The sequence below is a fragment of the Anomalospiza imberbis genome, chromosome 13, assembly GCF_031753505.1.
Source record: "Anomalospiza imberbis isolate Cuckoo-Finch-1a 21T00152 chromosome 13, ASM3175350v1, whole genome shotgun sequence".
In the NCBI taxonomy this organism is placed as follows: domain Eukaryota; kingdom Metazoa; phylum Chordata; class Aves; order Passeriformes; family Viduidae; genus Anomalospiza; species Anomalospiza imberbis.
Window position 1 is genome coordinate 11,567,380 of NC_089693.1, and position 13,888 is coordinate 11,581,267.

The 13,888-nt window shown below is 37.3% G+C and overlaps 1 long non-coding RNA gene across 2 annotated transcripts in view; it reads right to left on the minus strand.

Moving 5' to 3' along the window:
* Positions 1-11,749, minus strand: part of LOC137481939 (uncharacterized) — a 123,547-nt gene extending 111,798 nt beyond the window's left edge. For both annotated transcript variants that reach the window (XR_011003786.1, XR_011003785.1), the window contains exon 1: positions 11,560-11,749. This is a non-coding gene — a long non-coding RNA (uncharacterized lncRNA). The remainder of the gene's footprint in view (positions 1-11,559) is intronic.
* Positions 11,750-13,888: the final 2,139 nt, after the last annotated feature.

The window sequence follows — 13,888 nt, forward strand, 5'->3', positions numbered from 1 at the left end:
ACTGTACCTCAGGAATCTGGCCAAAGTGCTTTCTTTCAAATCTTGCTAAATAGATTGTTATATATTGTCAGAAATCTGTGATGATTTTTTCCTACCCCTTCTACAGCCCTTTAAGTATTTATCAACAAAACTCATTTAACTATACTGACTGAGACTTTTTGGAACTTTCCTTAATATTTTTATTTATTTTAAATTACTTTTAATAGTATCCTAAAAGGAAATTCTGTTGTTATATACTTGAAAATGGATTTACAGCTATCCTAGTTTCACTCCAGTGATCCTTATTAGCAATGTACATATGCATTACATATTTTCAAAAGAATTTTTTTAACATATGTGATTTTACCTTTTCCTCAAATAAGAGAGATGAAGAACCCTGTCTTCAAATACTTTTAAGGCACTGATATATACAAGAACTTTTGCACCTGAAGTCTCTCATTGATTATCAAAGAACTATAATCAGTGATAATTATCACTGCATCCATGATGCTAAGATCAATAAACTAACACATAGTCATAAGCCCTTTGAAAATTTCAAGTTATTCTGGCACCTAGTGTCCTGTAGGCTCAGATTCTTTATGCTTCTGACAATGTCACCCCTGTTTTCATGCTTAGGCTAATGTTCAATATCATGTCTTCAAAAAGACCACATTTTAGGGAGGAATTAATCCCTTTAGAACAAGAGCAACGTTGAGAAACTATACTACATCTTGATAGTTATATGAAGACAATTTAGCTAAACAACTGTTAAAACAGTCTTTGCAAATGGAGGAGATTTAAAAAAAGGCAATGCAGGCAAGTTATAATAATTTACTAGTAACTGGTAATAGTTAATGAAATAAGACATCAGCTTTTATAAAAAAGTTTGAAACAGAAGGATCAGTTTCCCATGTTCATAGGGGACATAAGTAAAATTCATCTTATACTTGTGGATGGTAATTTCAGTTTGCTTAGTTTTTTTATTTATGAACTTCTTGCTGGTACAGGCACCATATAGGATTTTTACTGCTGCTAGATGAAAGCAGGTTCAAAGTGAGATTTGACTTTGTATCTATCTTTCAAGATCTGCTGTGTATAATACACACTAAAAGCTTCACCTAGTTTGGCCTCATTATATCTTCCTTAATTGAGTCTTAATAAAAAAGACTGTGTTCTAGTGTGAAATTTATTAATTGCTTTTCAAGAAGAGAGGCTTGAAGCAATATAGACATCTCAATTAGGGATGCATTTCAACATAAATACAAAATTTATGCCTCCTGTGATTGCCAAAATGACTTAGAGCTAAACACAGAGAACTGACACACCAAGTCTCTAGATACATTTTGTACCTGGGTAGGAAAAGCAAAGTATTTCTGTAGTAGATTGATTTACTGCTGCTGAAGACTAAAATAGGGCTACATCTTGAGAGTGTGAAAGGCTGTCACAGAGGGAAAGCTTAATTTATCAATTTGCCAGTTTCTCAGGGGGAGCCATTAATGACAACAGTATGACACTGCCTTTTAGCAGGATTCATTGGACTTATTTTCCTTACTTAAAAAAAAATTATAACTTTTCCCCCCGTAAAATACCAGACCTGTCAGACACACAAAAGGACAACAGGAAATGGTGCTCTAAGCACCAAGAGCACCATCTATTCACCTCACAGCTTTCTGCTTAGATTCAGAACTCTAAGTACCATAAAAACAGTGTCATTGAAAGCAACAAAACAAAAAATCCAAACATTCCAAAACCTACAAGACCTAGCCTACCAGATGTTACACACTCACTTTGCACACAGTAAGTGTGATTTGCTTACCTCTGTAGATGCCCAAGCCAAGGCACACTGCAACAGCAGATCACAAATCAAGTCAGTAACTACTTCCTGTAAGTAGCATGGAGCATCCTAGGAGCACCTGTTCAACTCACTTCAAACTTTTTAAAATAAAACAATTTTTAGTGCCAACCATGGACACCTTTTAATGAAATTACAAAAATATGTGCAGCATGGCCACAAGAAAAATCTCATCTGTATATACGGTTTCATGCCAGAAAAAAAACACACAAAAGTACACCTGAGTCTGTATCTTCCTGGCTCCAACTGAGTTTAAACCCATCTGCAGTTTTAACAAAGAATTAGACCAAGGAAATATGCTAAACTTGCACAGAGCATGTGTGACCTCTACCACTAATCACCATTGGTTCTGCTTCATCAAAAATAAAGTCTAGAAAACATTTAATAAGGAACAGTGTCTGAGAGAATAATTTTAATAATGATTTACACACAGGTTTTTACCTCTTAATCAGAATTTGTAGTTTGTTAGATTAGTGTAATTTTAATTAAACCCCTGGTTAGCTGCCCTAGGTTTCAGCAGAGCTCCTAGTGAGAAGGGTGGAGAGCTGAGCCTCCTTCGAGGCACTCCAGTGCAAGCTCTCCTTTCAGCTTTGTACATCTATGGCAGGGTCAAGTGTTTTGACCTCACCTCTGGAAGAAGGGTCACTGAGCACAGGGAAGCTGTGCTACTCTGCTGGTTTTCCATTGCTGAGCTTGCACTGCAGCAGCTCTTCCATCCAATGACCCCTTCCTTTGATCTCACAACAGGTTCAGGGAAATGAAAAACTGACAATGGCTCAGTGGAAGAAGAAAAAGCTAAGGTTTCCTTTGCTTGGAAATACAGAAGAGCTGACAAGGACAGGAGACAAGAGTGCACTTCCTGGCATTTCTGCCCCTGCACAGGTGACAGGATGAAATTAAAGGAGCAAACCCATATTCAAATTCCTCACCTTTCAAAGGAATCACCACGTTGTCCTAAATGTTGTTAAAAGGGGAAGAAAAAGGGTACTGCCACTTGTGAGAATGATCCTCTTTTACCAAGAAACTGTCCTGTAGGTTTGGTCACAATTTCTGTGTTTAACTCATGGACAGAGATGACCTAAGTATGTTAGTCCCCAGCTATTCCTGTCTACTTCTGCTGTACCAAATAAGGGTTCTTCCACCCTGTGCAATAAGCTGGTCCATACAGAGCTGAGATATTTGATTTCATTTCACATCTGCACAGAGATGGGTGTTAAGTGGAGGATCCACAAAGCTAGCACACTTCCATTATGCCAGGTGCCCATTTTTACACACTTGGAACAATACAAATTTGTATATTTCCCATATGTGTAACAACCTAAAGCTCTGGTCATTGTCTTTGCAACCTCATCTGTTTAAAGATACAATGCACACATTTTGCCACTCACACTCAATGAGGAAGAGGTTTTTGTAAGTAAGGGCAACCTGTGGGTGGGTATTTTCACAGAATCACAGAATAAGCTGACTTTGAAGGGATCTTATGTTAATGAGCACAAATTTCAAACAAAGTTGTTCTTTGGATTTGTAGTTTGATTTATTTTGTCCTCCTATTCTTACTTGTTGGGTCATGGCTCTTGTTTCCTGCAGGTTTAGTTATTAATAAGTTCTTTTATTTGTCCTGCACTATACTTCAGTCAAATTTTGACCTTTTCATGGTATTTTATTTCAACACTTCCAGACTAGGCAAAAGCTCCCCTGAACAACAAAATAGTCTAAGATATTTTGAGGATTTACCAAAGGAACATCCTGCAGGAGCTCTAACTCCTTCTGAATGCAAGGTGAACTTACTGAGCCTAAAGAAAAACTCAGATATTTGCATTCACGTGCCTTCTCTTTCTGAACAGCCATGTAATCCCCTTCTTCCTTTTGCACATAATGGAAGAGAAAAAAAAAAAAAAAAAAAAAAAAGAGCTTTTTGCAAGCTAGCTAGCAAATGCAAATTTAAAGCCTCTTTGCCCAGTACAGAATGTGTCTGAATTCCATCTGTATCACACTGCTACATGCCAATTACTTTAATTAGGGTGAGATCCAAGATTCACAAGAGAAAGTTCATAGTGTAATTAAGAAATAGTTTTTCTCCTCAGTGCTCCCTTTTCATCTTCTTCTTTGCTCATTTTCCTGCTTCCCTCCCACCCTTTCTCCTTTCAGGGACTTTTTCATTCTGATTCTTTAGTGATTTTGGCATTAGCATTGTGGCACTTACATCTTCAGACAGGCATGAAAGCCAAAAAGCTGGTTGCCTTTAATGCTTCCAAGATAAGGTGTAAAAAAATGAAAAGCAAAGAAATGAAAGTGAAAGGTTTTCTGCTGTTTTCAAGTGATATTTGGTGTGGTGTGGCACAATGCTTTGAAGTGTATCTTATTAAAAGCAATGTCACATCCTGCCGAGAAATGGCACTGTTCAGCACTCAGGGAGCTGGGTAATCTCACAGAAACACAAAAAATGGACTTGCCAAGGAAGGAAAGAAGTGATTAGGTTATGTAGATGTTCTGCAGGAGCTCTAATCAGCATAATACTGAATGAATCAATGAAATGAGAGTTGTCTTCACAACATCAGCAAAAGACATACATCTGTCAAGGTTTGCTACAACAACAATTTTCATTTGAAGAGCTACCCCATCTCAATCTTTGCAGCTGGCATGGATTAACACCAACAGTGGGCAACTTTTAACAATTCCTAAGTCACACAATAGCCAAGGCTATTTGTTCCCCTCTCTTGACACTTCTAAGCAGAAGTCATTTAGAGCTTGACATTCATGTGTCTTGTGGCAATAGGCATGTCATTCACAGATTATAGATATTAATGCGGAAACATCTGGGTTTACACTTATACACAAAATAGTTTCTCCATAAACACTTGTTTGCTTCTGTGCTAAACCAAAATACATTTTTTTTTCCAGAGAAAGTAGCTTAGTGGAATGTTACAGAGTTGGTATTAAATAAGGAATAAGTTTATTCTTTAAATGAAAGGGCATGGATTCCTAGTCAGGATAAATTATTTAGAAACAGATTTTTGTCAAATGAGAGTTACCCCGTCTCATTAAAAGAATGATTCAAGCCTCTCTCTTGTAGCAGGTGGCAACATCTCACTGACTTCATCTCAACCCAGACCAGGTTATAGATGCTTTAAAGGCAAAATGTAGCAATGTGAGCTCAGTGCACTTGAAGCGCTGTATTTGCAGTGTGAAAAGCCCTCAGCGGGACACTCATCAGTCACCTCTGAACAGCTCTTTTGTTTTGTTGAATTAAAACCTGTTTCCAGTTGATTTCAGGTGAACTGGATAAAATAAGGATCTACCACACTTGCATTTCTATCCACTCACTTTTGGAAGTTTACAGTCACACCCTGGTTTGCTGGAGCATCTTTCCTACAGAGGCTAAGCCCAGCCACTACAGACAATGCAAAATCACAACTGCTGCTTTATAGCCCTTTGATATTCCTCTGTGAACATCTTTCATATGGATCAAGTTGTACAGGCATACAACAAATTTGCAGTTTTTCAAGTCCTTTTGCAGTGATGTAAGTGAATGTGATATGGTGTTAGAGCAAAGCTACATTTGGATTGGCAACATAAATAATCCTGAAACACATGCACAGTTTTAAATTTCAGGAATGCTTATGTGCACATGTATTATGATGACAGTCAACTTGTGATTAAATTGATCTTTGCCTGAAAAAAAGTAATACAATAAGTGGAGTATATGTACTTCTAATTGAGTAGGCAAGCAAGCATATGAGAGAGTAAAGGCCACGCTTAGGATCAACTATGACATTATTAACTTTTCCAGAAAGATGTATGTCCAAAGTTTTTTCCCCTGTACTGGAATTACATCATTATGCAATTAGATGGAAATAAATAAAATATGCAAGGTTTTGTTTGATTATTTTTTCAATTCTGTAAGTTAGTGTAAGTTATTGTATTGTATTAAGTTATTATAGTGTAAGTTAGTGTAAGTTATGTGAAAAGTACATTTTGCTCCAGATATATAAATATTTTTAAAAAATTATGCACTGTGGAACAGAAGTACTGACTTGATACTCAGTTCCAGAGTCCCACATGCCCTATCATTAGTGGCAGACTGATTGTTTTCTACATTTCAGCAAAACACACTGGACTAATTATAATTTCACCAACACTGGAGTTGAAGAACACAGATTAATGATCAGCAATTAAAACATCAACAACATCACAAATAATAATGCTTCATACTGTTAATTTCTGTTGCCTGAAGTCACGCTATTTCTCTTTGGGCAAGAAATACATAATGCAGTCATTACTTCCAACATGAATAAAATGCTATCACATTACATGCTGAGATTCATATACTGTAGCTAATTTACAGCACCTAGACAGGAATGTGCACTTGGTGGATTGTGCATATGTAATAAGAAGCTAAATCAGTGTTAAGATCTGAAATACCAGAAGTCAGTTGGATTGCTCTATCCAAACATATGCAGCACCAAACCCAGATTTTAAACAACCATAAGCTCAATGTAAACAAAGTACATCAGACTGGAGTCTTTACCTTCAGAAGTTTTTCTGGCAGACCAATGCTGTCAGATTCAGCTGACAGAGGTACAGCCTAGACTTCCGTGCTTCGTTTTCTTAGAAACCTAACATCACTGTAATCCTTTCTGCCTGGTGCAGCATTCAATTTAATCAAGTCTCTAGCACAAAGCTCATCTGATGTCATTTCTCATTTGTGCACCAGGAAATCAATGGCTGCAGCTGCAAGTCCCTGCAGTAGGTAACTGTGGTTTGCCCTTGCCCTTTGAGCATTTGCCTGCAGAGTTTGGAGGCCATCACCCCGCAGTCAGCATGGCTTGTGGTAGCACAATAGGGCAGGACTTAAAACAGCCCTTTTATCAGCATATCTGCAAGGGCATCCCATTAGCTATGGTACAAGAGATTGTGTGAACTCACTTGCTGTAGCACTGTTTCTGTTATGCTCAATATTCTCTGTTATCTTTTTCACCTACTGAAATTTATGTTGGGAGATGCATTCAGTAAACTGAAAAATAAACAAATGTACTATCTGTGTTGAATGTCAGCACCTTTATGTAATCTGAAACACTAAAAAGCAAGCTGGGGACAGCTTTGTTATGAAAGAATGGTGAGCAGAGGCAGACACACAGAGGGAATGAAAGCAAACACATGAATCTCACTAGTCATTTTCAGAATGGAAATATGCCATTCACTCAGATGCAGCCCTATTATGGAAGTTGAAATGGATAATAAACCCAGGAAAGACACTCATTAATTAAAGTTTGCTACATATAAAATTTTCCCTATATGATTCAAGAGGATAAAGCAAGATGCCAGCAGCTGATGTGTTCTTTACTATTTATCAAGGAACAGCTATCTCTTACTGAGACTCCTGATGACTATGGAAGTGCTAGACTGATATGGAATAAAACAGCTCATCAAGAGGAAATATCAACACTAGTTGTGTCCGAAACTGAAACAGCTGCAGAACTGTGAATGGACATACAGATAAAGAATTCACCCATCAGCTCACAGGGATGATCTGCCTGGTACAGCAAATATCAGATCACTAGGAATGTCATGGAAGTGGAAGGGAAAGTCAGGTGTTTCATTTAACTGCAAAAACTTTGATTCATGTCTAACTTCAGACGTTTCTTGTTCCTTTCTAAGCAGCTGGAATTAAAGCTGTTCATGAGCTGCCACCCATGAACAAAGATGCTGCCACCCTGACTTTCTGCATCAATATCTCACAAGTGTCATTAAAACCAGCTGGTATATTTATGAACAAAAATGTTACATTGTAGAAAGCTTGGCAGAATTTTTCCCTAATACATTAGCAGCCCTGGAGGCATTGTCACAGAGCTGCCAGAAAAAGGTTTGGTTTAACTTCCCAAATCCAATTCCCAAGAGCAGCAGGGATTACAGCACGAAAGGTCTTTAGCAATTGAAAGAGACTTTCCTTATGCCACTTAATGGGACGCCCTCTGGCTGAATGAACATACTCTGTGGGTTCTAAATTCAGCCAGGTTGAAATTCACGGTGTGTCTTGCTATGATACAGAGCAGTAAGGATGCTTCCACCTGACACCTCACACATGGCATATGGGCAGCTATCACAAGTGATAAACAGAATGTCTGTTACCATTTCTCAAACATAAGCATGGATGGCTGAAGGCCCATTCTAAGAAAATTCCGCTTTTAGAGCCAAACAACAGGTGGAATAGAATTACCATCATTTTCTTACAATACTTTATGGGCATTGTCAGATGCTCAGACAATGGGGCTGATCTGCTCAACTGCTCTGCTTGCAGACAAAGGAGTTGGGATATGGACTTTATATACATTTAAAAACAAAGAGCTACGATTCACAAGTGGCTCTGCCAACTGGAGGAGAGCCAAAGACACAGCCAAGGAGCTATGCATGGGCTTTAGATTCCAACTCAGGGAAACAGTTTACTCTTTGTTGTAAAGCTTTTTCATTACCTTCGTCATTAACCTTTCCTTAAGCATTACAATACTTATTACCTTCTCTTGTGCAGTATGTTCACACAGCATTACTTTTCATCATTCATGATCACAGTATGGTGGCGCCCAGTTAAGATCATCTTCAAAATGGCAAACAAAATGAGCCATTCTGGAGCTTAGTGTTGTCATGACAGCTTCAGACAACTTTGCTTCAAATGCTTATGTGTGAAGAGCCTTATATTAACCTTATATCCACCATAAGAGAAATTTTACATGACAGTAGATGTTCTTAAAGATATTTTCTTCATTTTGCTTTTTCTCTTTACACAAACTTTTATAGGCCTTAAACTCTATACAAGTATCCTGGTAGAGGTGTTAAAATCACAGACATGGTGCTGATGTTTCATCACCTCATTGTGCTGGCCTGCCCTGACACAACCAGCACTTCCTCTCTGAACAAAACGGTAAGAGACATCCAAATCCTGCAGAAAAGTCCAGACCATTCTGCAGTGCAACTCTTACCAAAAACAGTTCTTCTGGCAGTTCTACAAATCATACCTGGTGATGCTGGTTAGAAGAGCACAGGCAAGCTCCATCCATCATGGCAGCAGTTTTTTTCTTCTAAATATTATCTTTTGCTATATGTAATTGGAAGAAATATCATTGTAAGAAGAAACTATTTCAGAGGCACTCTCTGAGGAGGCCTGTGTTTGAAAGGTTTAGAAGTACCTATACAGCTTGATCTGATATCAATGGCACCAGCAAATGCTCAGTTCCACACCTGGATATAATGGAGTCAAAGAAGCCCCTGACAACAGCTCCCCAACACACATCTCCTCCACCAGGCTCCGACTTATTTTTTTGTCTTATGACAAAGCTAGACTCCAGCTCAACAAACCCATAAAATGAAATCACTTTCCACTGCATTATTCATTTTGGATGTAAACTTACTGTGGTAGATATCACTAAACTATTTCAGAAATAGAGAGGTGTTCTTACATGGCTTTCAGCAGCAAATAATTAGGTATTTCCTCTCAGAATAATACAGTAAATCTTTTGAGAAATATGTAAGCAAAAAGGAGGTTTTATACAGCAGTTTCACAGTAAATCAAACACATCTTATCAAAATGTGACCTATTCAAACGGCAAGTGATGTAGTGAAGAAAGATCATCCCGTAGCTGAGTACATGTTAAGTTCAGCAAAACTGTCAAAGCCCTTTAAGGCAAACAGCCCATTACAGCCCATGAACATTGTAAACTATTACCACTGCCAAGGTAATGTGGGATAATTTCTCCAAAACTGCAAAGCTGACATATTGTCATTTGGCTTTTTCTCAGAACTCTTCAGATAGATCGACTCTGCAGATAACATGCTTAGCAGCAGGAAGGTTTTCTCCCTTCTCAGAACAGCTAACAGAAACGATGGGAAAGGCAAATCTGTACAGGCTACTGTAGCTACAGCAGCCAGAAAAAATACAGCAACAAAATCTCTTAAGTATTCCATAATTACATATTGTTCTATGGCACAGAGCTTGGAAAAATCAGCTGGAAGATAGGCAGAAATCAGGACTCTGATTTCTGAGTCGGGGTAGAGAAATATTACAGCACTGACTCCCAGCAGTAGAATCCTCAATGCACAAGTTTACACGATTAAGCTGCAACCATTTAACTCACCAGGCATTTGATCAATATCTCTGTCACACAAGAAAGGACACAAATTGCTTTAGGATGTCCATTAGCATTTCCCAAGGTGTAACTGCCTTCCAAAAGCATCGTCCTATGTTTGTACACTAGGGGGGTCTAAAGCAGGAGCAGTGCTACAGTTGTACGGGAGAGCACACATAGGAGATATAATTAAAAGATAGAGATAACAATGCAGAACGTAATTCTAACCATGAGGCAAAAAGGGTTCTCCAAACATATATGACTATTAAAAAGCCAATAAAAAAGCCTGGGGTTCTTTAATAAAAAGGGCAGCAGATGATCCACTGTGCCTACCATAACAGGTCTTGGGTATTCATAACAGTTCAGTGTCAATGACACCTTCAGGATAATTACTGGTTTATCCTGAGGTCCTAAATACATAATCACTTTATAGCAGAGGCAAATAGATTATAAAAACCAAACAGATATCGCATAGGAAACAAAACATGAGCACCTGATGGAAAACAAATATTCCTTTAGACCTTCAAATCACAGTTGTGATACAAAATACTACAGGAAATCAACTAATCTGGCACTTTCTACTCTCAGCGACTTTCTCACATATTGTCACACCTTACTGAGTTCTCACTGATTTCATATCACAGCAGCCCTGATGGAAAATTGTTAAAGAGAACACTGTGTTCAGGTGGCTGAAAACAGATGTTTTGTCATTCTGGGGTTTTAAAATAAATAGAAGTTTGTAACCACAAATTAGGGTTAAATCACTTACTGAGTAAAAGGTCACAGGCCACTGCTTTTCAAACTGAAATGCAGAGATCTGTACTATGAGTATGGATAATTGCTCTAGAAAAGCAGGAATTTTTTTTTAAACTTTTATTATAAGCAGTATACCTGCCCCTCATATGCCAATTCACAAAAACCAAAATCATGTTTAGCTGCTGCAACTTGAGTTCATATCATAAAGACTCATAGGCCTAGCTGTAAAAATAAGTCTCATTCAGACTTTAACCAATTTGGAAAAAAACCCCACTCATTGGACAGTGATTTGACTGAAAAAGTGTGGACCAGTCAAAACAAAAAGAAGGAAATATCAAAACAATGCTGAAGTAATTTCTAACATTTCTAAGTAGAAATTTTATTTTTAAATGTATTATTTGTTTCAAAGAAAACATCTCATATTTGTATTTCTTTAAAGATTTGCCCTTCACAAAAAAAGTTGAATTTGTTTTTATTTAAATTTTAAAATTCCCCCAAAAAGTCTGCATAATATCTGTCTCAGCCATGTGTTTCACATCTGCTTTTCAGTATTGCCAAAAAACAAAGAATTTCATAATTCACACTGTTCATTTCCTCCCTAATGATTTTATTTAAATGTCATATTGCTCCTAAAATACTGATAGCCACAAAAATGCCAAAGGTTTCTTCATCAAGGTGCAATTGCATTAAGCCTCACTTTGAACTTTCTAGGATATCCTCTGGCTGAATTTTACACAGATCAAGTTGGCTTTGAGATTCCGATTGAACACTTATGAAAATGATTTTGTTTAAAAATACATTATTCAAAGATTTTTCTGCCCAAAGGAGCCCCTTTAACCTTCAAGCTGTACTTACTGTAAGAATTCATGTGAGCCATGAGTAGTCCCAGCTCTCTCTTCTCACAGCAGTATTGTTTATGTTCATTGATATCTGTTCTCCATATCTTGAAATTTTTCCCCAATTGAACTCTGCCTCTGGAGGGTATGGATTCATCCATTTCCTGATAACCAATATGTTCTCTTTGGATTTCTAAGAGAGATGGCAAATACTGCAAAAAGAAAAAAGTAAAAGAAAGGATTTGAAATTTTAACTACATTTGAACTTTCAAAAATTTACTTCTTACTTTGTATTTTGCTTGAATGAGTGATGAGTGTTCATTTCATTGAGTTTCATCAGCATGAAAGAACACAGAATTCTTAATTTTCTTCTTTCAGGTATTCATACCAGCCACTAGACAGGTTAGACATCTATGGATAATGAGGAGAAACCCAAATTTATTAGTAAGAACTGAATAAAAAGCATGCAACCTCATGCTTCAAAGCATTACAAAAATAAATCTAGAACTGATATCCCTTTGTTGTATAAATACCATTTGATGAAGATTAAAGAGAAACTTTTCTTTCCCATATTAGTTCCATAATTGCCTGATAGTACTATATTCTGAAGCAATTTTATCAGAGAGACAATAGACACATACACACTTTGCTAAAGAGAAAACTAATGTGCATCACTTATTCTATGGTAATTGTGCATGTTTTCAGCTCATGAACAGGTGAAAGTGCTTATCTCTCAGTAAAACAAAATGCATTTTATCTTGTTGGGTATATCAGGGTATGAACACACACGGGAAAGTTTCCCATGTCACAAACTGACAATTTTCTCAGAAGGCCTTGCCCACGAGCTCATAGCCCAGGATAAAAGGCCTTCCTGTCCTGCACAAACCATAAACACCCATTTCAGGGCAGTAAGGGAGTGCCTGTACTCAGCTCAAAGCATACACAGAAAAAAAACCTTTATCAGAGGAAGCAGCAAATCTTAGAATGTATTACACTGAGAAAAAGTTGCAATTCATCAAGCCATTTTTTTCACTGTCATTTATCAGCAGTAACCATTGATAGATGCCTGCAAAGTTGCAGAAGGCTCCATTTCAGCACGCTTCTTCAGGCCACTGTTTAGAATATCATGGCATTTGAGCAAAATGTAAATAGGTGACATCTTGGGATGTTACTTGATATTGCATATGGATGGATAAACTCCCTTCTCCCTGCCCATCAGCTGGCAGTTCCAACCCAAAGAATCAGTCTGGAAGCTCAGAGTTATGAGTCCAGAATAAAAAACTCAATATGGAGAAGCAGTTCCCAATGGAGGCAGGAGGGATGCTGCAAACTTTACATGCTCTTTTTTCCACTGCCAGCTATGGGAAGTCATGAATTTACACAACATTTTATCTTCCAGGCATGTACTCATTTCTAATGTAAATGATATAGAAAAAAAAATATTGATTGACCATAAACATCTCCAAAAACAGTTTTTGTGAATAATGATTTTTTTCCCCAGATATTTCCATTTAGTGCCTTTGAAATAGCGAATGCTACAATAAATGTTTTAGTACAAGTAACTGCAAATAAATGATAGAAATATTTTATGTCTTTTCTTAAGGGGTAATTCACATGGCCATCCCAAACAAGTGTTACTACTCAGAAAAAAATATCCATAGCATAAATAAGATGGCACTGGGTGACTGACATTCCTGAATCATACCACACTTTCCCAGGAGATCTGGAAATTGGCATCACAGCCACTTGCTATTAAAGCTCAAACAATTTAATAATAAGAACTGAAGCATTTTAACTGTTGGTGCCATCATGACCTTAAATTATATGATGGACTTGCCCAAAATTATATACTTTAAATTATGAAAAAATTTATGATGCATTAGCTCCCCATCCTCTGTTAAAATCTTTGACCAGTTCCAACTCCTTCCACATCCAGTAAATGTCACCAAATACCTTAATCCTTTTAGAAAACCATGCTATAAAGTTGAAAAAAAAATAATAGAAAAAACTACATTTTCAGTCTCTATCTTCTATTTATAATGGTGTTAGGGTGCATTTTGATAATAGGAAAACCCAGTATGAAGACAGGACAAAGCAGATCCTCTCATGAGGTAACAACTAATAAGTAGAGGAACAAACTTTTAGTAATAATTCTGGATGACAAAACACTTCATTTAGGTACACAGGGAGTATAGAATAGAAAAACTTTGTGCATTATCTTCAATATATAAACCTACCAAAAAGCTCAAGGATATGGACCCTGTGGGGAAGTCAGTCAGCCTCCACATCCTCTCATTCCTCTATGTCTCAGTTAAACATTGTGTCAATCAGTGCCAGGTGATCTGGTC